The 24,925-nt window shown below is 47.2% G+C and overlaps 1 long non-coding RNA gene across 1 annotated transcript; it reads right to left on the bottom strand.

Annotated features, from left to right (window-relative positions):
* Nucleotides 1-731: 731 nt before the first annotated feature.
* On the bottom strand, nucleotides 732-24,258 carry LOC144167360 (uncharacterized). The gene is made up of 5 exons (XR_013321966.1): nucleotides 24,108-24,258; nucleotides 18,714-18,862; nucleotides 5,832-5,890; nucleotides 1,587-1,664; nucleotides 732-1,108 (listed from the first exon to the last, which is right to left on the bottom strand). It is a non-coding gene; the product is annotated as an uncharacterized LOC144167360 (long non-coding RNA).
* Between the last annotated feature and the right edge of the window lie 667 nt (nucleotides 24,259-24,925).

The raw sequence follows: 24,925 nt of genomic DNA, 5'->3' as shown, positions 1-24,925 counted from the left end.
GTGTTTCACGACATACGGGAGTCAAATACTCCGTCCAGTGTGTTTTCTCGTCGGTAGAAGACTGGCTGCGCTACGTGCGGCGGATGACCTAATTAGCGAGTCGACTTCGGCAAGTGTGAAGAGAAAAAAATGTGGCAAAAAGAGAGCTGGTGATGGGTGAATTTTGGATGCGTGTGAAGAAATATCTGCACGAACCATGCGTTCAAAGCAAGACGCCCAGACGAAAGCAGATAGTATAAGCCAAAGGCAGTCCCACTGCTCGAAGGCCCAACGATCCCAGACTTCTTAGGAGTCTCGCTCGCATGCAAGGACGAGAAAAAGCGGAGTGGCATAAGTATCACTGTAAGCCTCTTAATGTCTTTCCTTCATCCAGTCAGCCACACGAGGAGCGGCGACACGAGACCTCCTGAACTGAAAAGGGGACCCACTGTATTTTCTTGTTTTGCTCAAAAACATTTTGCCTCCTCCTCCTCTTCTAATAATCCATCACGTAAACTGCGTCATCTTCGTCACTTATACTTTGTGCCCCATAGGTTCTGCAAGGAGCAAAATGAACCAGCCTAAACCCACCGTCTTTCTAGATTCAAGCGCACGTCCAAATGTATTTCACCTGCTTGCTGATACAAAGTGATAAAAAGAAGAACGCGAGCAATACGTCGGTAAGCAGGCAGGAGCACCATATTTGAGCGCGATAAGGCTAAGAATACACGCACACTATGTACATTTGCCATCCGTTTATTCGTAAAAGTGCTTAATCACTATCATCAGTACAACTTTCAGGCATGATACAAAACCTGCTTATACCATTGAAGAACTCCTCGTAAGCGGTGTCAGAAAAGCAACAACGGTCGTTAGGCGAGACGTATTTTACAAACTAGTTTTCTTTGTTCCAAGTTTCTTTGTTTGAGATTGCCGGCGAACAAAATAGCAGATTTGTCATTGCCACGTACTGCATTCCACCCCATTACGGTCGGTTACGGAGCACCTTTGGCGCAGTTAAACGTCAGACATGATAGAAACTTCAGAGAATTTTCCTTCTGAATCTTTTTCTTGAATGCTTCGATCTCTGACTGGGTCCACGAGTTTTTGTATGTCACGTAACGCCACACTGAAAGAAAAACAAGAATTATATTTGAGATTTTATTCCTCCCTCAAATTCGGTGATTCCAAAAGGGTCACTGAAACAACTTCATGACATCGGCGTGCCCCCCCCCCCCCCCCCCTTCGTAGTAAATGCAGGTGAAACAGTCTTCGAACGAGCAATGAGCTGCGAAAATGTCTCTTGCCAGCCCCATCCTATACAGAGCATAGCGAACCGGCATTTTCATCGACGCTCGCACATGTTCAACATCACAGATAATTTAAAACGAAGCAAGCAGGTTACATAGTTCAAAACGTAGTAAGCGGTACGTCGTCAGTTTGTAAATAACCTGCCACTTACACTAACCTTCACATGCAGTTATAGCACTAGCTCTTTGTTTGTTCAGTTCTACCGTGCGGCAGAAAAGCTGGGAATTTGGTATTGTTGAAAAACTGTTGTCTCTGAGCACAGTGAGAATACGAGCAACATGTTTATTTGTTCTCACCTGATCCGTCTGGGTAGCACTCAATTTGAACGAAGTATTTGCAGTTGTCGGTGTCAAGAATGATTGACCTGGTTTTGGCTTGAAAAAAAAAAGAAAACAACGTTACCTTCTATATACGGTATAGAAAGTCTACCTTAAACACCAACGGAGGTAGTTAGCGTTCATAAAAGGCCTGAAGGTGCGCATTATTTTGGTTCGCAGAAGTTTCCTCCTTAAAAGATATTCTGGTAGTCTTGAGTTTTATTATTTAAAAACATACGTTAAATGCCTATAAAGTAACACAATGCGCTATTCACCCAGAACCAGTGTTGTATGCCTAGCTCGGCCAACATAGACAAGGTATTGCTTTAGTCGCCGCGTGTTCTGTGCCTTCTTTCAGGTCATATTTCGCTATTGAGTGGTGCATCTAAATATGGAACGTGGACTTACTTCCACCTGCACCTGTTCATTCAGCTTGTTCATATTATTCGGCTCGCGGGATCTCATAAAGATGTTCTCAACGTAACAGTCGCGTCATCACAAGGTCATCTTTTGCGGCAGGGACCTTTTCAAGCAAAGTTGTGCTTGTTACTAGCCCCAGGTCACCTTGGCCAAAAAAAGCCATCATAGTGTTTTCAAAGTTCGTTTGTCTACTTTAGAGGAATGTGCGCGGTTGGGTGGAACTCTGAAGAAAAAATGAATGCAGCGTTTTTGATTAAATAGATGCAGTAGAATTCAAGTGCGCCTGCATAAAATTGAAAAACTTGATTGGTGAGTGAGGAAAGCCCTTCAGAGCGAATTACTTGCTAACACAAGAACCCACATGCAGATGATCTGGGGATTATATTACCCCCCCCCCTCCGCAGAGTCATCGTGGATGAAGAGAAATCTCGAATTAGTAGTCCCATGAAGTGATAATAAAAGACCTAACATCACCAAAACAGTAATTAATGCGTTTTGGTACAAAATATTGGTTAGTGCTTGAAACTACTGGGTGCACTAGAATGTCGTGACAATGTAGTTCTAGCAACTGTCTGTGTTCGGTGCATTACACAATGGCAATGAGGATGCCAGTCCCTACAGTATCACTGCGGCATAGCAATTTGTTTGCCGCACAAGAAGTACGAATATTTCGCTTGTGCAGACTTTCTCGTCCTATTCATTCATGCGCGTGCTCAACCTGTTACGATTTTCTTAGCGGATTTACCTTACCTTGTCGTAACTGTAAAAACTAAATTTTATTCGCCTAATCGCAACTTCGCTGGGACGTTCCTAGAACTTCTTGCAAATACCTGACTTACGATCGTCACGCTGTAAAAGGAGGTATCGCCACAGTGTTGCGAAGGCAGACAACAGTGTGACCTTGGTTACTTCATGCGACATTACACCACCGTGACCGGTATTACCTCAAGCAGCTGATGTACAGCCCCACCGCATACCAAAACATCTGTATTATCGTGAAGATTTCCCACATGAAATGCTTAAAGGGACCCAGAAAAGCCTTCTGTAAAAGTTACAAAAGGCCTGTATTGTCACGTAGCACCAATATAGCGATGCAATGCCGTTGGAATTATTGATCTACATTCAGTATTAGCTGCGCCAGAAGCAATTAAATGCACCTCTCCCCACTTGCCGATCGACTCCTCCTCCCTCTCTGCCTCCTTCAAAGCAGCTAGCTACATTCCTGCGCCTAGGCTCGCGTCAATCACTGCGGACCCGCCTTTGCCGCCTTTGCCTCGTGATCGCGCAGGAAGGAGGAAGAGCAGCCGGAAGCCAATGGCAGTGACGCCGCCGGCGGCCGAACTTGCCGACGATTGGGCGAATCAGGGGGCGCCTTCGCCGTTGCGTCAGCAGCGATCGCCGTTGCGTCACCCGCGGTCGCCGTTGCGTCACCCGCGGTCGGCTCGCTGCGGCGTCGCGCTCATCGGCTGAGAAAGGCGATCTTCAAAAATTGTTTACAAATTATCTGTGCAACGTATGGGGCTCACACTTGGTACAAAAATCCCCCATTATGTGCTCTACCACCTGAATGCATTTGATTGCCACCTTCACAAAGCTTTTCGGGGTCCCTTTAACAATGATTATGAATTGTGTATGATTCATTCGGCTTCCCCGTAAAATTGCTTTTCTTGGCGTTTTGTGCTGCTCAGGCCCGCGAGTACCACGCGACACTGCCGAGGAAAATCGTGTGCTTTACTTATTTGTATTTTACTATTTCAAAGCCTTCGAACCATGACTAAGTAGCATGCTGCCATCAGTTGTTTTTACAAACCAGGTCTTATAACCCAAACAAGCGCTGAGACAGCGTTCAAAAGGAGTAAAAGTAGTCTAATTAGTTTTATAGATAGTTCCAAGCGAAATTGTTAACGAACTAATGTCAGTAAACATGCGACACGAATTCTCCTCACCAGGCTTTCTTTCCTTAGTTATCTTTCCCACCGCTGCTACACATCAATCTTCCAATTATTAGCAAAGCAGATTTGGTGGAAAATGAAACTTCAGATTTGCGCGACTCGAACACAAGAAATACGAGTGTGTTGCTCGCTTGCTGAACAATATGGCAACGGTTGCGGCATATAGGCGGAAGTCCCCTTTCTTGGCGCCAATATTCCTTTGAGACTGTTTTAATGCCAAAAAGTTAGCTAAGAAGACAATTCACCTAGACTCCACCACGCCTCGATTTCATTCACGCGATTACATCTGTGAGTCCTATGACAAACTAATCGGCAGTGACCCAACCGTAATCACGTTTGACACCGTTTTTGGTTTTCAGCATACACAAAACGTTGTGTGAGTTTTGAATTTATGCGGTGTCGCCACCCACCGCCACCAAATTTTCACGTTGTTACCTGCGTGGGTGACATGCTAAATAAAAGCGCAGAAAAACGCGGGACAAAGAGAAGAACTACACAGGACGAGCGCTTGCTAACAACTGAGTTTAATGAAATCAAAACCGACAAATCTCGACACAGCGCACCCTTGTAGCGCATCATACACACAAAACTGACGTAATTCAACAGAAATCGGGAAGAAATCAGAAAAGCCATGCGTTGCAACAAATTGCACGATGATCCATGCGAATGTTAACAGATCGATAACATCAGCACCGAACATTGCGAATCCGAGAAATTTACTGCCTTTTCACTGGACGCTATCTTCAAGATAGGCGATTTCCTCATTAAGGAGGGCGACAGATAGGGCGCTTACACAAGTTCCATTCTTATTTCACAAAAAGATAAAGTAAGCCTCTGCAACCTCGCGTGCTCATGTTATCGATCTGTTAACATTCGTGCGGATCATCGGGCAATTTGTTGCGGCGCATGGGTTTGCTGATTTCTTCCCTATTGCTGTTGAATTACGTCAGTCTTGTGTGTATGATGCGCCACAAGGGTGCGCTGTGTCGAGATTTTTCGTTTTTGGTTTCATTAAACTCAGTTGTTAGTAAGCGCTCGTCCTGTGTAGTTCTTCTCTTTGTCCAGCGTTTTTCTGCGCTTTTATTTAGTATGTCTCCATACCAACTTGTCCACTTGTCGGTGCTCCTGTGTGGGGGATTTAACTAGTTTTTTTTCTGAGCGTCATTTTTAAATGCAGAGCATTTCTTTAACTCACGATGCCACCCGGCGTTGTCGGCGTGCCTCGGCGTCCGCAACAGCCGTTCCAGGTGCGCCCTCTCCCCCACTCCTCCTCTCCCGCATCACGCTACCCTCCTCGCTCTCAACAACAGGTCCGCACCCCTCCCCCTACACTATATAAAAAAATAATACTTACCGGCGCCTGGTTTCGATCCGACGACCCTGAGGGCGGAACGCAAGGTACATGGTGCTCTACCCACTGCACCACAAAGCCGACTCGGAATGAAAGGCTACGAACGCGCCATATATTCTTCACTCATTCAAACTACGTCAAGAAGCTGCTGATACAACGCATTCACTACCTGTGGGCGGAACGCGAGGTACATGGTGCTCTACCCACTGCGCAACAAAGCCGACACAGAATGGGAGGCTACGAACGCGCCTTATATCCTTGACTCATTCAAACTACGTCAAGAAGCTGCTGATACAACGCATTCACTACCACCAACTCCCCAAACACTAAACGTTAACGCAATACACCCACCCCCTATGCGACGCATTTACTCGAGTCCCCCTCGCGGGGAGATGGGCCCTTTGCTTTTTTATGCTCCGTCTCTTCCTATCTACCAAAGAAGATGCACAGCCATAATGCTTGACGCCAACATTCAAACGTAGTGCATGTACACAGACTTACTCCCGTTTCCAAGGTCTCTTTCCAAGTACGCTTGCCCTTGCGCAGGGTAGTATATATAGCTGAAAGAGAAGCAAATTGATCTATAACTACTAGACAAAATACCAAAATTGGCTATTTCACTGCATACAAATCTGTATTCAAATACACGTAGACGCACACACACACACGCACATTACATTATATATATATATATATATATATATATATATATATATATATATATATATATAACACAGAAATAAGGGTTGGCAGCCAAGAAAACCTCGGAAAGCAAAGGGGAGGTTGTGGTAGGTCATTGAAACAGACAAAGAATTTGGAAAGAAAGAAAGCGAAGTAAAAATGCCCGTCAGGTGGGATTCCTACCCACGACCTCCAGAATACCCGTCCGGTGCGATAACCACTACGCTACCGGCTGGGCGATTCCCCCCCTCCCCCGCTTTCTGGCGTATTTATGTCAATGTAATTTTTTCCTGTGCTTGGGGGTGGTAGCCAGCGCCACTCTGACTTCTCGGGGTGAAGGGGACCTTCTTTTTAACCCCCGGGCCGTGACTCGAGTGTCTACGACATGTCGAGAGTGGTCAACCAGCGTTAAACCCTCTTAAGCTCCCTATTGCACCAAAACTGCCAGAACAGAGGCCCTCGCTATGCATGTAGCGAATCAGAATAGGAAATGAGGGGCTCGTAGAAATTACACAGAAATAAGGGTTGGCAGCCAAGAAAACCTCGGAAAGCAAAGGGGAGGTTGTGGTAGGTCACTGAAACAGATAAAGAATTTGGAAAGAAAGAAAGCGAAGAAAAAATGCCCGCCAGGTGGGATCCGAACCCACGACCTCCAGAATACAGGTCTGGTGCGATAACCACTACGCTACCCGCGGGGCGATTCCCCCCCCCCCCCGCTTTCTGGGGTATTTATGTCAATGTCAAAAAAATTACGTTGACATAAATACCCCAGAAAGCGGGGGGGGGGGGGGGGGGAATCGCCCCGCCGGTAGCGTAGTGGTTATCGCACCAGACCGGTATTCTGGAGGTCGTGGGTTCGGATCCCACCTGGCGGGCATTTTTTCTTCGCTTTCTTTCTTTCTTTCTTTCCAAATTCTTTATCTGTTTCAATGACCTACCACAACCTCCCCTTTGCTTTCCGAGGTTTTCTTGGCTGCCAACCCTTATTTCTGTGTTATTTCTACGAGCCCCTCATTTCCTATTCTGATTCGCTATATATATATATATATATATATATATATATATATATATATATATATATATATATATATATTGTAAGGCGAGAAGTGGCAAACGGATCGGTGGCCCAGCCGGTAGAATGTCTCGACCACTCCACGAGCTTCATGCCGATGACGATGCCGCTGCGGTGGCTGACCTTGTTGCCTCGTCGTCGTCTGTACAAACCAGGTCGTCAATCCCCTTGAGCGGGCATACGCCAATCACAAGGACAATGCTGACTGTTGTGGCCGCGTAGCAAATCAGTTGTTCGTTAGTGCTCGCATGGTGGCTGCGCGCCACTTGCTCGTCTTTCGCACTACAATTACCCCCCCGACGAAGGGAGCCACCCTGGCGACCTAAGGGCACGTCACGACGGAAGGGTAGTAGTACGGCTTGAGGCGATGCACGTGTACCGTTTCGCGTCCGCGGCAGCGCAGGTCAGGCGACGGGGTGAGCGGCTCCACAACGTAATTAACGGAGGAGGTTCGTTCGAGTACGCGGTACGGTCCATGGAACTTGGAAAGGAGCTTGCTAGAAAGTCCAGGTGTAGTGGCGGGTACCCAAAGCCATACGAGAGAGCCGGGAGAGAAAGTCACTTGTGGGTTGTCACCGTCACGCCGATGTTTTTGGTGGAATTGGTCTTCGGAGGTAAAACTGCGAGCAAGCTGACGACACCCATCAGCGTGGCTGCAGAGTTGTGAAACAGGCGTGTATTCGGAAGAGTCGGGTCGGTAGGGTAGAATGGTGTCAAGAGGGCAGGATGCTTCACGGCCATAGAGGAGAAAGTAAGGCGAGAACCCTGTAGTAGTCTGCGTCGCGGTGTTGTACGCGTAAGTCACGAAGGGGAGAATCGCATCCCAATCGGAGTGGTCAGCAGACACACACTTGGCGAGCATATCACCAAGGGTGCGGTTAAATCTCTCCGTCAACCCATTAGTCTGGGGATGGTAGGCTGTAGTGCTGCGGTGGGTGACGTTGCATTCTTTGAGAAGAGCCTCGACCACTTCTGACGAAAAGACACGGCCCCGGTCACTGAGAAGTTCCCTTTGTGCGCCATTGCGCAGGATGAAATGGTGCAAAATGAAGGTTGCAACTTCGCGCGCTGTTGCAGCCGGTAGCGCGGCAGTCTCAGCACCATGTGGAGGAACGTCCAGGGAGGCAATGGAGGAGGCCGTCGTCTGGGAAAAGCCAATATATTTACATTATGTACAGGGAACCGTTCATTTGTGCAGCCATCTCGTCGCCTCGCCTGGTCGCCTTACATTTTGGTGGAGTGTGCGGATTCCGTCCTCGTCCTGCTCCTCAGCTTCACCCCGCAAGTGCACCCGCAAGCCTGGAGCTCCGGAGTCGTACCCCGCACCTCCACCAAAATGTAAGGCGGGTTTATTGCCTTGACAGCGGAAGGAAGGAGGGGCACTCAGAAGTGGCAAACGGATCGGTGGCCCAGCCGGCAGAATGTCTCGAGCACTCCACGAGCTTCATGCCGATGACGATGCCGCTGCGGTGGCTGACCTTGTTGCCTCGTCGTCGTCTGTACAAACCAGGTGGTCAATCCCCTTGAGCGGGCATACGCCAATCACAAGGACAATGCTGACTGTTGTGGCCGCGTAGCAAATCAGTTGTTCGTTAGTGCTCGCATGGTGGCTGCGCGACACTTGCTCGTCTTTCGCACTACAATATATATACAGTGTAGCCCGGTTATAACGAAGTAAGCGGGAATCTGAAATTTCTTCGCTATAACCGCTTTTTTGCTATATCTGGACTGTTATAAGACCGCTATAATTGGGACGGGAAATCAAGGTCACTTCGTTATAACCGCTATATCGCTGTAAGTGGGTTCGTTATAAATGGGCTACACTGTCTATATATATATATATATATATATATATATATATATATATATATATATATATATATATATATATATATATATACATATATATAGTAAGGGAGACGATAGCGTGTTGTCCTTCGGTTACCTTATTTAATTCCCAACTATTCTGGAAGTGGTGGAACTTCCTTCATCAAGGATAATGCACGAATGAACACAAAATTTTTATAAACCTGTTGCATACGAGGGACTCCTTCCTTGACGAGGGTGAGAAGTAAAGCAGCCCCTCGTACGCAACGGGTGTGTAGAAGTTTTGAATTTATCCTAACACAGGCCCTGATGAAGCATGTTCTACTTCCGAAATTGTTTGGAAATAAATAATGTAACGGAAGGACAACACCCTGTGTGATGATGGTTTGGGTTTAATGGTGGAAGGCCAACTAGGGCAAAGAGCGCCAAAAACAAGGTTCTTTGATGGTGACTCAAATGTACAATTCAATACTAAATTATCTTAGTAAGAACAGAAGTGAAGGAATTTAAAATCCATGATGATTGCCGGTGTTTAGGGCTATGATGATTATGCATATGAAAAATTGTAGTCTTCCTTCATTGCCTGTATGTACCGTCATAAGTTTAAGTTTACGGACTACGGGAGTACGGATTATGGATTATTACGGATTATGGGGCGCTCAACCGCTGCGCCGCCTGGTTGAGCGACACCTGCTGTCGGGACCGCGCAAAGCACACGCGCGGCCTAACTTTACAGCATACATGCCGCTATCACTCGATTTTTCGCGATTGCCTCTCTGATAAATTGCGCCATGTGAACCTCGCTGGCCTTTTGCAGGCAGCTAGTCACCACATCTATGGAAACGGCATGCTTCCTCAATCGCGGCAACGCTACTCCGCTGGCAGAGTTGGCGCGCTAGTGATTATCTTGTGATTATAGGTTTTTTCCCGCTCATCCGCATCAAAGATTCAAACAGAAAATATTCACTGCGCAGCTGAAGAAAAGACAAAACACCATCTTTGGGTTTGACCATAGTTGCAAATTTATAGCGCTAAGTGAACGCAAGCGAATTAGAAAAAATATTCTTCCCAACCTCATTCGTTAGCGCTTTAATAGATACTTTACTGTTTAGGTATGTATTGCATTTATTTATTAAACTTCGTTTCTCGTATGAAGCACCTATGCCAGTTCGCAACTGCTCGGGAAAATCCAGCTTCGTAATTCTTTCCGCAGCCACCCACACACTTGGTGTTCAAAAACTCCATTGCGATATGAGATACCATTGAAGTGGGTTTTGGATGTCCAGCGAATACCGAAATGCGTGCAAACTACATTCATGAAATAAATTTATTTGCACTTGAAAACAATAGTGGCACTTCCTGTGCACTTTTAGTGACAGGAATTGAAATTGAAGGATGTGATCCAAAACGGGATCGGTCAGTCGATTATTGAAGATAAAAGATGAGTAGCTTATTGTCGACGACATCCGGCAAATGACGGTATACCCCCATAAATCCCAATTGATTCACACGTATTGTTTACAAAGCATTGCATAGGACAACGGTTCTCAGTTGTGGGTGCGCAGGCCAAAAGGAGTCCGCGAGGGGACTTCGGGGTGTCCGTGGTCCCTCCGCGGCACTCCCAAATTTCTTTTTTTTTTTTCAAACCTAGCCGCGAACTCAAAAATGTGCTTTGCCGCATGACACGCTGAAACAGCTGCGCCGCATAGCACAAACTTTAAAGGTGGCTTTATTTCACAACGTTTCCTTTGCGCAAAAAAAGCCACACAAACAAAAGGCGGGCATGCAAATATGTGTACGAGCGACTTCGGCTGCAAGGGTTGTCTGACAATACGACACGTATCGCTTTGTTTCGGCGTATGGCCCCCCATCACTTTTGCAGTCCCAGAAGGCGTCCCGGGCACGCTAACGGCCGAGTACAACTGGAGTAGAAAATCAGAGGTCGGGCTTAGCACCCACCTGCGGGCTCCAACCACCTGCTTCATAATGCTAAACACTTACGTTCATTACAAAAGTCTCGTCTACCAAAAGGACGTCACAACAGAGAGTGAGGGGGACATCACTTAAGTGACACTACAAGCCGCTGATCGGCCACAAAGACAACGACGTCTGCATCTTCCACCCGTCCACCTTCATCACCAAAAGCCTCAATCATACGGTTCACCGCAGTTCTCGACCTCGTAATGAGGTGGCAGATTTCGCGTTCGGGAACATCATCTGCCGCAAGCTTTGTGAAGTAAAACAGGTATTCCACCGGCACTCAGCGGTTCCCTTATATGCATATTTCTGTTCAGTCAGACGACAGAAAGCTATATCACTGGGTTGCAGCGATGGAGCGTTCCATCACTTTAAAAAGATGAAGGAAGCTCACGCTAACGCGTAAGGCTTGAAGGTAGCGAAGCTGTACGCAACCTTCACGACCATCACGAAGGTTGCAGACCAGGATTGAAGCCGATTTGCTGCTTCTATGCTGCCACAACGAGATTTACTGGATCATTGTTGCTATAGCTTGTTTCATTTTTTGGAAGTGGTAGTCACTGAACATCACGTTGAAGAGACGTACGCTTTGACGTGTCTCCCTCGTTCCGACCTACTGTTGCCACGATTACGGCGAACGCTTGAGTTGTTGTCTTTTTGCCGATCTTGACCAATCTCCCTAGGTGGGTATACTTGGCTTGACAAACCTGCGCTGTGGACGCTGGGCAGCCGCTGTGAGGCACGCACACACAAGCGCTCGGCATTTCCTTGGTTTTTTTAGCTGTCGGGCGGTCTCCGCAATCTTGGCCAATCTCCTTAAATGGGAGTAGCACGAGGATGCAGTATGCAATTTACGGCTCGGTGGCCACTGGGCGTAACCCAGTGGTGACTTCGTCAGCGCGTTCCCCAGGGCTTTTTGGACCCGAGGATCAGAGCAGCCCAACACCGCCTCCAATTCATCAACAGTGGTATTAGAGTAAAGAGTTTGGGGGGGGGGGGGGGGGGCACGCCCACATATTGATGCAGATGGCGTTGACATCTCCACAAAGGGGGCATAGGGGTGATGTATACTGGTCAGGGTATATACGACAAATGTATGTGCGACACGGAAGCATATTAGTTTGAAGGAGCCGCCACAATCGTTCTTCCGTTGTAGAAAGTGAGGGTTGGGCTGTGGGGTATTTCTGGCGAAGGAGCCGGTAGTGCGTAATGATAGCCACGTACGTAAAAACACTATTCCTAATAGATTGCGCTCCGTGGTTAGGGGTAACAAAAGGGCCTGCTCGGACAGTTAGATTTCGAGCTGCTGTGTGGGCCACCTCAATACACCCTAAGCCGGTGTGGGCAGGTGCTCACACCACCTTCACGGACGTGTCGGGATGATTGCGCAGAATCTTGAGAGCTTTGGCTAGTATATGCCTTCGGGCAAAGTTTCATGTAGCAGATTGACAATCGGACAACATGACTTTTGGGGTAGGGCTCTGAGAAAGGGCTAGCGCTATTGCCCCCTCTTCCGCCTCAGCAGGTTAGTGGGTGCCGATGGTGAGAGATATGGGTGGGTGTCCTTGGCTTGACAAACGTGCGCAGAGAACGCTGAGCGGTCGTTGCGAGGCACGCATACACACGAGCGCTCGACATTTGTTGGCTTTGTTAATTGCCGGGCCCTCGCCATGAGGCCCGCGCTCATGTGCGGGCGCTTGGAAATTTCTTGGTATTTACGATTTTATATTACGATTTTATATTACGATTTTAAATTATGATTTTATAAACAGCTTCGCTGTTAAAATTACCACCATCAAAGGGAGAACAATACATTACCTACTGCGTCCCTCGCTTTGCGATAACTACTCGAAAAGGCCGATGAATTTACACGTTGCATGCGCTTGACCATCGGCGGTGTGCTGGGGCATAATGACATGCTTGTCAAAAAAATAGAACTTATCACATCGGGAAGTATGGCTCTAGTCACTGCAGCACCTCATTAAAAAAATGAGCGAGGTCTAGCCTTAATGAAACAAACTTCACCTTACAGCGAAGCTTTAGTGGTACCCCACATGGAATCCTTCCCGTAGTAGTCGTCCGTCAGCCATAACACGCATTGCTGCCGAGGCAACTTTAATGATGATGGTTGGATGTTAATGGCGCAAGGCCAACTGGGGTAAAGAGCGCCAAAACAGTGGTTAAATATGAGAGGTGAGAACGTAGACACTCAAATCAGTAAGCAAGAACAAAAGTCAAATCAATAAAAGACAGTGAGGATGGCTGGTGTAAAAGGCCAGGTTGTGATGGTGCGTGGCATGAAATAAGGCTTCAAAAAACTACGCGTGATAGGAAATGAGATGTAAAAACTTGATGTCACTGAGAAACTTTAAAGTGCGTTGCACAGGAATCACGGGATCATCCGCTAGAAAGAGTGCTGGGTGTAGTGGAATGTGTTGTCTGTAGAGTTGAGGGAAGTGCTTGCGTCCTGTCTGGAGTGCTTAGCATGTAATGAGGATGTGAAGTACGGATAGGCCCTCCCCACACCTGCTACACAGGGGTCTTGGAGATCCAGTGAGCAGATGGGAGTGTGTCGCGTGTGTGTGGCCTATCCGTAATCTAGCTAGGGCAACTTCGATTAATCTTTTGTGTGAGTCACTACTGTATTGTCCTAAGTGTGGCTTTATTATGTGTAACTTGTCTGTCTGTGTATTCCAGTCGGGTTGCCATGTTTTGCGAAGGTGTTGTCGGATGTGTGGCTTGAGGTTAGTGTAGGGTATTGTTGTTATGTCCACTGTGTTTGCAAGTGCAGCAGTGGTGGCCATTTCATCTGCGGTCCCATTCCCCGCGATTCCAGCATGGCCTGGAACCCAGCACAGGATTAGTTGAAAATTATTTGCATATATAGACATTATGAAATTAAAGACAAGATTGACAATGTGGTTTTTCCTGGGTCTGTGTGAAGACAATGCACGCACAACGCTCAAAGAGTCTGTGAAGATGACGGACTTAGGAATTTGTTTTTTTAAGAATGTGCTGAACGATGAGTAAAATGCCATATGCGTGTGCCAAGAAAATAGTGGTGTGTACACTCATGGTTCTGCAAGCAATAAAGTTGGGACCATGAGCGGCGCACGACACTGTAGTTGAAGTTTTCCAGGCATCGCTATAAAATTCGGCACATTTATATTTATCCCGAAGCGACAAGAAATGCTGCAGAATTGCAGCTTTCGGAACCCTGTTTTTACCTATTTTCATAAAAGAAACATCACAACAAACAGGCTGCAGTTGCCATGGTGGTATAACGTCAGAAAATGATGATGATGTACAGACATCTAAAATCCCAACGGAAATACCTGAAGCTTCCTCTCTCACCCTCGGAGAGTAGGGCAAAGGAACAGATGAACGATTTGAGAATAGCTGGGTTGTACATGTATCGTTGAGGACAGGTTTAAAAGGATGGTTATTGAATGATGAGACCTTAAAAGCATATAATAAATCTATGTACATTCGTTGATGTTCCAGGCATTATTTGTTACTTTCAGTATACAGACTCTGGGCCGGGCTAGTGCGGAACGCACCACACGCAAGGCGCAGGCCCAAATGGAGAACTGGGTCAAGCATTTTTAGTGCTGTTTTTGATGCCGACCCATACACAACACTACCGTAGTCTAGCCGAGACCCGACTGAGGCGGTAAAAACGCGAAGAAGGAGTTCTTTGTCTGCACCATAGGACTGGTGGGAGAGGACCTTGAGAATGTTTAGTGTTTTCAGGCATTTATGTTTAAGTAGTTTGATGTGTGGAATGAACGTGAGTTTTTCATCAAATATGACACCTAAAAACTTGTGCTCCTTTTTACAGGGATAGAAGCACGATGAAGGGTAATCTCAAGGTCTGCCTTAATCCCGCGCTTGCGGGAGAACACAACACAAGTACTCTTTCCAGGGTACAGTTTAAAACGGTTTTTGTCCGCCCAGCCAGCAAGTTGGTTCACCCCAAGCTGGACTTGGCGTTCAAAAACTGAAAAGTTACAGAACCTAAAAGATATTTGAACGTCATCTACATATATAGAACAGGAAATGGTTGGTGGCAATGCCTTCTGAAATGACTTCATCTTAACAATAAAGAGTGTGCAGCTCAAGACACCGCCTTGAGGGACGCCATTTTCCTGCACGTATACATTCGAAAGAGCACTGCCAACCCTCACTGGAAAGGTCCTTTCCGACATGTAGCTACTGAGCGTGTTCAGCATGTTGCCGGAAACGCCAAACGACTGGAGGTCACACAAGATGCCGTACCGCCAGGCCGTGTCATAGGCCTTCTCCATATCGAAGAAGACTGTTATATAATACTGCTTATGAATGAAGGCATCTTTTAGATATGTTTCCAATGCAACCAGTTGATCATTGGTGGATCTCCCAGCCCTGAAGCCAGCCTGGCAGCTGTCGAGAAGGCCATTGTACTCTAAGAAGTACACGAGTCTCCTATTGATCATCTTCTCGAACAGCTTACACAGGCAGCTTGTGAGGGCGATGGGACGATAACTTGCGGGAGAGGAAGGGTCCTTCCCTTCTTTCAGAAAGGCCACTACGATAGCCTCCCTCCATGACCCTGGGAGGTTCCCCGAAAGAAATATTTTGTTGTAGAGGTGAAGGAGGGTTTCAAGTGTGTCTGTGTGCAAGTGTTGAATCATAGTGTATGTAATGTTGTCTGCGCCTGGAGCTGAAGGTTTACAAGTACTAAGTGCAATCTTCAGCTCATGCAGTGAGAAGGGGGTGTTATAAGATGAGGTCGACTTATTACTGTCTCGCAAGGACTTCTTCTCACAGGATGTTTTGTGTTTTATGAAAGCGTTGGTGTAGTGCGCTGAACTGGACACATGTTGGAAGTGTTGTGCGAGTGTGTTAGCTTGGTCTTCCAGTGTGTCCGCTCTTGTACTAACCAGGGGCAGGCTGTGTGTCTGCTGTCCTTTTAGTTTATGTATTCGTGTCCATACTTTTTGCGTGTCAGTGTACGAGTTGATGGAAGTGAGGAAGGTGCGCCAACTCTCCCTTTTCGCCTCACGGCACACTCGCTTCCCAAAAGCCTTGGCCCGTTTAAGCGAAATGAGATTATCTGATGTGTGGTACCGGCGAAGGACACCCCACGCCTTGTTCTGGGCCTCTCGCGCCCGCCTACAGTCCTCATTCCACCACGGCCTCCTTTGGTTGCGCGGAGCGCTGGAGGCGTGGGGAATGGACTTTTCGGCAGCGTCGCGGATGTGTGCCGTGATGAGTTGGGATGCTTCCTCCACGTGTAGGTGTTCTATGATTGTGTGGTGTAGTTTAGATGTTTCTGTGAATATACTCCAGTTTGCTTTTGATTCATTAAACCTGTTATGGGAAGATGGACTGCATGGGCGTTCACCTATATATTTTAGGGAAGTGGGGAAATGGTGCCCACGCCCCACTCAAGACATGGAAAGAGAATTGCAGAACCAATAGCCAAGTCGAATTGTGAGTATGTATTATGTCCTAAGTTATGGTATGTAGGCTGCTTTTTGTTGAAAAGGCATGCTCCTGAAGATCAGGCGACCTCGGGCATCCGTTCTGGAGGAGCCCCAAAGAGACTTGTGTGCATTAAGGTCGCCTGTTAGGATGTACGGTTCGGGCATCTGGTCGACCAGCGCCTCGAAGTCAAAGTTGGAAAGTGCATGATCAGGACGAATGTAAATTGAGCATTATAAATTGAGCTCTATAACTTGCCTTTCAATGCGGATATCTCGGAAAACAAGTCACTATATTTGACATGAAAGACCACTTTGCGAGTTTCACGTACTGCTAGTTAGTTCACGCTGGACTTGCAAACGTTCGGTAATATCACCGGCTGTGAATGCAGAAACGCCTACAATTCCAGTGAGCAGTTCAAACTCGTAATTTGCATTCTTCAAAAGCCATTGCAAATTAAATTACACGAAGTTTGACTACTTCAGCGACTATTCAATCGTCGAAAGCCTTACCTTAGTAGGCGCCCTAGATAATTATCGCAGTTTTAATACGATGACATGAAGGGGCCGCTTCAGAATTCGTTCGAGCATAATCACCAGGTGCGGCCAAACCACAGTGCAAATTGGTTTGTAGCATCCACTTTTCTGTCTGCTAGGATAATTCTCCAATAATTCCAAGTTTCTTAAATCTAATGCACACTAAAGTATGTTTAATTGCCGGATAGAAATGATCGCGTTTAGGTTCTAGTGCTAATTCAGTTATTACCTTCGTAAAAATGGGAATGGAATGGATGACTTTATTACAGGAGGAGGCCAATAGGCCCTGGTGTGGGGCACGGAGAAAAGGGGAGGGGAAGATTGTTCATATAAAGTCTGCACTACACTGTGAGCGTTCACTTAGCACGATATGCACAGGTGAAGTTGTGACGAGGGCACTCTACTACGACCATGATTGGGGTATCCAAAAGGAGCCGTTCAGGAGCCACAAGGGGCGTGTTTGGGGGTACATCTAGAGAGAGGGCGAACGATCCGCCATCATACTACTTTATAGAGACCTGTTTTGAGACCGAATTCTGTAATCTTCTGTAAAATTTGGGGGTTGTTTCTGACGTGTTGGACATGTTCTTCAGAAGTCAAATGTCAAGTCGTTATAGCATATCCTACATATTATTCATATCAGTCAAGGGCGCCATGAGTGGCGCTAGCGGTGTGGCGAAGGTGGGAGGGAGCTTCTGGGCGTCCCTCCCCCTCGTGCCCATCTCCTCGGTGCCCTCACGTGTAGTGGCAGGTGGCGGAGCGGAGACGGAAGGAGCGCCATCGCTCTCAGAGACCACCGCAACTGCCGGAGGCCCTGCATGCTACGTGGCGATGGGTTGGGCTGCCGAGAGCAATACAGTGCGCGGCGGGCTGGTGCCAAAGTGAGCTGAGCTGAACAGCGTCGCCGCCGATACCAGACGCCTCCCTGCGCTCTCCTTAGCGAGTTGCCTCAGCCTACTCTAGAGGGAAAGAGATGACCTCTTCGCGCCTCTGGGAAGAAGATGATTTGTTATTATTTGATATTGATTCTTTCCTTTTTCATCTTACATTTCTAGCAGGTACGAGACTACGCCGGATGCAGTTTCCGGGAATTAGCTCAAGCTCTCGGAGTCACAGTTGTGGGTTTGGTGGTCCTGTGCGGCACATTTCGCGCAGGTTGTTATACCGCGCCCAGAGTTCGTACCGTGCTCGAACCGCTTACAAATGAAGCAGCGGCACTGTGGCCGGAGCTTGACCAGGGCTCTGATGGCCACCGTTCGAGGCTTCTACCCTTCACTCTAAAACTCCTTTCAACGATTGGTCACAGCGTGAGTGCGGGGCGCTGGGTCTGCGTAGTCACCTCCACCATCGCCTTACATAGAAAAGGTGCCCCGTGCGGGGTTTCCAGTTTTGTTTTTTTATGCCTAGTGTGTTTTAATGGCGCAAAGCCGTCTGTGGACAAAGAGCGCCATGTCTGTTCTGTATGATCTGTCAGTGCTTTCGCTAAAAACAAAACAAATGGATGTGAATGAAGTACATTAAAACTGTGATTGTATGGGTGTGAAGGGCCCTGGATGTAAAGCGTGAACACGGTCGCCATGAGAGCTGCAAATATTAATGGTAAAGCATAACAGGCACCAGGGTGTCCTCCACAGACGTCCCTTGTTCAGACAAGGGCTGTGAGGGCTTGGCTCGCAAAAGGGGGCCCTCAGTACCCCGCCTTTGCTCCCGAGGTGGCATGAGGTAACGCTCGATATGAGATAAGTTTTAAAAAGTCTGTCATGAAGGATGAAAGAAGGCGATTACACGAACACAGGTTTCCACACGATGCCATAATATACTTACGGTATGCGGCTGCACTGAGCTCTGTTCACGTCATAGCAAACCAAATTGTTTGCAATTCCTCTGTCAATGCTGTCAGGTTTGCAATAAGGGCATCCCTTAGGTGGAATCCAGACTGCGTAAGCATCAGAATTTAGGCCACAGCTGAGAATCTGCAAAGCATGAGAAGCAAAATAAGAAACTTCTAGGCCTTCGGAGTAAACAAGGTAAAAATGCCGAACACCGATAGGAGCATGAAAGCCTTGGTAAAATGCTAGATAAAATCATTATAGCATTTTTCAAAATTGGTACGAAACAGGTTTCATACGTAACAAAGCTGGGTACACAGTACAAAAGGTTTCAAAATGATTAGGTAAACTTGCCTTCCACACACAATATGCTTCCAGCTGCAATGCTACTTCATAATCCTCTTTATGGCGGATCGAAAGTGGCTGTCATTCTCAACAGACCACGAAGATTTTGTTTTGCGCATGCATCATATTCGTACCATACTATATTCTGCAAGCCGTCCCAGCCCACAAGTCTCCGGCGTTGCGAATCATCGCTGATAGCCTGTGGCGACGTAACCAGAGGTTAACTACACCGCAACCTGACATCTCAGGCCTACATTGTCGTGCACAGCCCCGCAGTTCGTAGGAGAGAGTGGCAGCAGCACGCCCTAACCGGCAACGCTTACTTCGTACGATGTCTGGAGGTCGGTACAAAGTGTTGGCGTAGTCACGGACAAACGAAAAGCGATCCCGAAAACATGAACAAAAACACACAAAAAGAGGGATTTCTTTGCATGCAAGTGTAATTGTCGCGCGGCTTTATTACAGTAACAAATTTTGGAGATGTGTCTTCCCAAATGTACCAATTGCGGGCCGTTATTTAATCCCTACTATCCATATTGGGTTTTACGTGTTCTGGTTCATGTTGCCACGGGACGTGGCGGGCAATCTCGGTGTCGCCATGGCCCTCCACCGACGACGATGACCACAGAATGTGTGGAGCGAGCAGCCTGTGTGGACGCTCTGTCATGGTCTCCTAATGACATAGACCATCTCTTCTTCTAACTTCATCGCTTCATCGTCAACCATGGCTCGCTTCATCTGTTCCATCGCCACGTAACAATATTTCGTATTCTCATTTAATTTGTCCATGACAGCACGGTGTCATTGTCATTTTCTGGCACTGCACCGTGTATTATGGCGAATTCCATTGGGCGAACAGGAGCAAGTGGAGCGAGCAGCCAGAGCAGCACACGGGAGTAACGGGGACGTGTGCTTTCGTTCCGCGAATGAAACATTCGCGCTGCTCCGGGAGGAGTGAAAAGAGGGGGAGGGCGAGATGTCAAGAGTCATGTGACCAAACGTTTCTCGCGCTCGCTTCCCGGAGCATTTCGCGCGCTCGCGATGTCCGCACGCAGTTATTCCTCGCCAGTTTTGCCAGATACGTGCCGGTGGTTTTGTGTCTGCCTTCCGCATGGCGACGAATGAAGAAGCCGAGCGGATGTTCATGTTCATGATAAAGGGGCCACCATCGTGTCTCCCAAAAATTAGCTGCGAACGATAACAGCGTCCACCGTCTTTTCCAGGTACGACTCTACCTTCGGTCGCTGCTCCGGCGGGATGAACAGGTGCTCGAATATAAACTCATGCAATGTCAAATCGTCGTTGTACCCGCCGCGGTGGCTCAGTGGCTAAGGCGTTGCGCTGCTGAGCACGAGGTCGCGGGTTCGATTCCCGGCCGCGGCGGCCGCTTTTCTGATGGAGGCGAAAAGCAAAAACGCCCGTGTGTACGAGATTTCGGCGCACGATAAAGATCCCCAGGTGGTCAAAATTAATCCGGAGCCCTCCACTACGGCGCGCCTCATCGCCTGCGTTGCGTCGGCGCGTTAAACCCCATAATCAATCAAATCGTCGTTGTCAAATCGTCGCTGCTGCTTCTGTCCGATGATGAGCTTGCGCTTGAATCTGTGGTGCTTTCATCATCTAAAAGTAGCAGCGATTCCTTGTCCAGACGGCCGCGCTTAGCTGCTACCGTACGCACTGAGCGACTACCACGACTGCTGGATTCCGCCATTTTTCCTCCGCCACCCGGGGATAAAACCAGAAGTGACGCAAAAGAGGTCATGTGACTTCCTCGGCGTTCCCTGTTACTCCGCTGCTGGCGACGGAGCACCGAGAACTGCTCTCGGCTGCTCTCGGCGCCAAAAAAGTGCTCCTCATCGACCAATGCAACACAACGCCCCTGCTCCTTCCCGACCACTGGAAGATGCCAGAACTCGCGAGAGCACTTTGGGTGCAGTTAGAAGTGCTCCTGTTCGCCCAATGGAAAGCGCTATTAGTGATAATCTGGACGGCATCCGAAACCTACACCCTCTTGTGAGGGTTTTTATGAGGGTGAAGACGTTGTGATGCCTGATGCTCGTCTCAATGCTACTTGCAGCCTTGCTCGAACATGTTTACACAACCAAACATGATGAAGATAAGAAACAGATAAGGTACATTATATGCCGTTTTTCGAAAAACGCTAATGGCCAGAATTAAATTACCGGTATTGCACACGTTTACATACTAAGCAAGTCAAGCAAAAAACGAAACATTTAGAAATTCTCGCCGATTCTTAACATGGGCGCTGTGTGAGATAGAGACCTCTATTCAATATAGCTCGTACATGTTTAAGGGGCCAATGGTCAGCTCAACCAATTATCAGCTTGATATTGGACTGATTCGTTGAAGGTTGATAACTAATAAATATATCGGAGCTGAGCAAACTGTTCTAAAACTCTCACAAGGCTACAACAGCTTGCGTTGGCGGTGCCAATACCACTTTTTTATTCAGGAGTGCGAGGGAACCATTGTTTGCTTCCCAGGCAAAATTAAATTCAAAATTATCCCGCCCTCGGTACACCATTGATAGGATTTGCACACCTGAAACTTGCATATGAAAAATCAATTTCTCAACGCAAGGGTCTTACAGTTGATGTTTTCCCCGCCCGGCCTAAGTATATCTAATGCGCGTACGTCAACACGGGTTCTCCCGCACCCAAAGGAACAATTGCTCCACTACTTGATGCAACGACCTCGCGGCGTATGCGCAGCCTGTTTCACGTCGATATCGCTTCCTAAAAATGGATAGGCCAGTAAGAGACTAGAAGAGACGTGTCTCGCCGCCTGCTGGGTTTTCTCCGGTCTGGGGGACTAAGTGATGAGTGGTAGCTTTCGCTGTGCTTGATGCGACGTGGTATCGATTATGCGGATGAATTGCCGGAAGTTGAATTCAAGGCTAAGTCGCCTCAGCAAACGACACATACTACTTCTACTATAAAATTGCCGCCCACCATCGTCCACCGCAAGGGTTATCCCTATTGTTGCGCAGCACAACGAACCATATTGTTGCGAATACGAACGAAGAATAACTTGCAGCGACGCCGACGAGCGTGGCTAAGGAACGGGCCTTTTCACCCAGTTCTGAACTGGCTATGAAAAACCAATTTATCTTCCCAAACCGGCCTCGAACATGAAAAGCGGCATTTTGCAGGTAGACGGCTAATCTTATCCGCAGTTACCAGCAGCAGACCTCTGAAAATGACTGTCACGAGCCTCATGCCGGGCGCAAAGGCAACGAAATACACCGCGCGAAGTCACTCTCGAACGGGACGCTACACGGACAAAATGCAATTGGCCAGAAAAATGGCGCCAGTCGCAATATAGCGAGGTGTTTCTTAACACATACATGTATCAGTATTGCGTACGGCACTTCTTTCGAACGCAGGATTCACAGCTTTCTTTTGAAGAATTTGTTGCGATGGTGAATTACCCACTATTTGGCAGGCGCTGCAGAAATGGCCATGTTTCTGGCAGACTTAGAGGAAGTACACATATACAGCTCTTCACGTACGGACAGCTGGGCGATAGGTTTTAAGTGTGGGGTACGGTTAAGTCACTCTTCGATGGTGACGTCTACTTTAATTTCTTCGTTCCTCCATGTTAGAGAAACGCTGAAAGTAATCTGCTTGAGAGTGTGCAAAATTTAGGGCGGTTTCGCAATTCCCCACAATCAACAACACTGACACCTTGCTTGACATTACGTTCTAAGAAAATGCCTTATAAAGTATGGCGGGTGGTGCACTTTTGCTCCTTGCACTGGTTGTTTCCAGGTAGAATTCGACACTTGTTGCATCCCATACAGTTCTTGGACTCTGTATTTACCGAAGAATGTCTTTTCATAATAGCAGTATTCCGATAGGTTCCGTTAATCGGAGAAAAGAAACGTACAGCGACGATTGCCACTACTTGCTGTTTAAGATTATATGAACATGAAAATCACAGTCAAAGTATCTAGAGCGCCCGCAAAGGCGCAACAGACCACGCTGTTCGAGCCCCTCCCTTCCGGTCTTCAAAACGTGGACGTGAAAACCACTGAGTCCACATCACGTCTTGCTTTCATACGGTTGTGATGGATTGCCACGGTGTTTCTTACACACTCTATATACACAGTTTCGTGTGCAGCCAGGGTTTTTATCTCGTCAATCTAACCTCGTTATACCGGAGCAGTATTGGTGCAACAACTTACTTCGTTACTTATATTCGTTGTAACAATTGAGGTACTAATTTACAATTGGGCTCGTGCAGGAATCGATCGATTGCAGGGTTTAAGCGCCGCCAAAACGCAGGCGATGAGGCGCGCCGTAGTGGAGGGCTCCGGATTAATTTTGACCACTTGGGGATCCTTAACGTGCGCCGAAATCTCGCACACACGGGCGTTTCTGCTTTTCGCCTCCATCATCATGCAGGAATCCTAGACACAAAAATGTATTATTATTGGCTTCCAACGTACTATGAAGGAGGTAAAACTTACCTGTCTCCTCGTGGCATTAAAAAGCAAATATACCGGAAAATGTGAACGTGAAATGAAACCAGTCAAGCGCGCATTTGTGCTGGACGACCAAACTTTCCGTACTTTTTTTTTAAACAATTAAAAGATGGCCGTATTTTGTGTCCATTTTTTATTAGTTTGCTTCTTTATGCTAACCTTCCCGTTTTAACCCCGCGCGAGCCGAGAGATTTTTTCGCTGCAGCTTAAAGCTCCCAGCTCTTTTAGTTTCGGTTTCTTTGTAAAAAGAATAAGTCACTGAAATAAAGCTTGACCAGCCAAATTTCGTAAGTAGTCCACTAAAGCTGAGAATTCGCTATGTGAGTGTTCTCTGTATCGATTCCCTATTTTAATATGCTTGCCATAGACAGTTTCTGTCAGCACACATCAATATTGTGCTTCTCGTGATTAAATATCAGCTCCAATTCTACATTCAAGAAGCCAAAAAAATTCCATCCGCCATCTGGACTGCCACGAACAAAGTAACAGAGTAAAAAAATTTCCAAGTTCTGCAGGAAGTTTCGGAAATATAGATACCTTATCGAGGTTAAATGCTGTCAGAGGTGTGACGCTGCACGCCTTATCGTAAGTTGCCGACGCTGTTGCAAAAGCGACGTAGGTACTGGCCAAAATCATGAAACTCGTCCCAATATCGCGAAGGGTATTTCCTTCAGCACGCAGAGCCATGTCGCTGGATCAGAAATACTGGCTTCTATCTGTATGGCGCATACCTTATATGCCCCGCAATTGGTGGCCGAATGGCTGGGCTGCATGTTTTGTTTTTTAGAAATGCCTACATCCAAAGCACACCAAAGCAAAGTTTCCAAGGCTAACCAGATCGTGAAACGAAAAACAGATTCAGATCAAGGATTAGACTTCATAAAAATAGTTTCTCCGCTCCTACTGTACCCAACAAAAAGCAGGCCCAGCAGAACTCCACCTGTGGGAAAACAATAAGCCACGGCGAGCTTTCACCTTCAATACGTGGGTTTAGGGCAACACAGTTTAACAGACAGTCGCCATGGCTTAGTTACACATGACCTCCACATAACAAAAATCGACAAAAACACTATAACAAAACTGCTTTGCGGTACGCCACACGTGCCGCTTTATTTCAGGCGCGCACGTGGCAAACAACGCGAGATGTTTTTCGATTCTGCGCTTACTCACAGCGATGCCATCGAAAAATACGTTCTACCACTGATCAAACCCGTTATCATTAAAGGAGCCATGAAGACAAACTACAAGTTGGGTTTATTAGAAAGACTCCTTAGTCCCGATAACAATGATATCAATATCATCGCAATTTTCGAACAAATAACGGAGATATGAAAGAAAACGTGTGGAGCCGTCGC

The sequence above is a fragment of the Haemaphysalis longicornis genome, unplaced genomic scaffold (genome assembly GCF_048455015.1).
Source record: "Haemaphysalis longicornis isolate Haplotype H1 unplaced genomic scaffold, Haemaphysalis longicornis Haplotype H1 scaffold_2, whole genome shotgun sequence".
Lineage (NCBI taxonomy): Eukaryota > Metazoa > Arthropoda > Arachnida > Ixodida > Ixodidae > Haemaphysalis > Haemaphysalis longicornis.
Note: the sequence above shows the minus strand (reverse complement) of the source record. Positions and strands in the feature narration are given on the sequence as shown.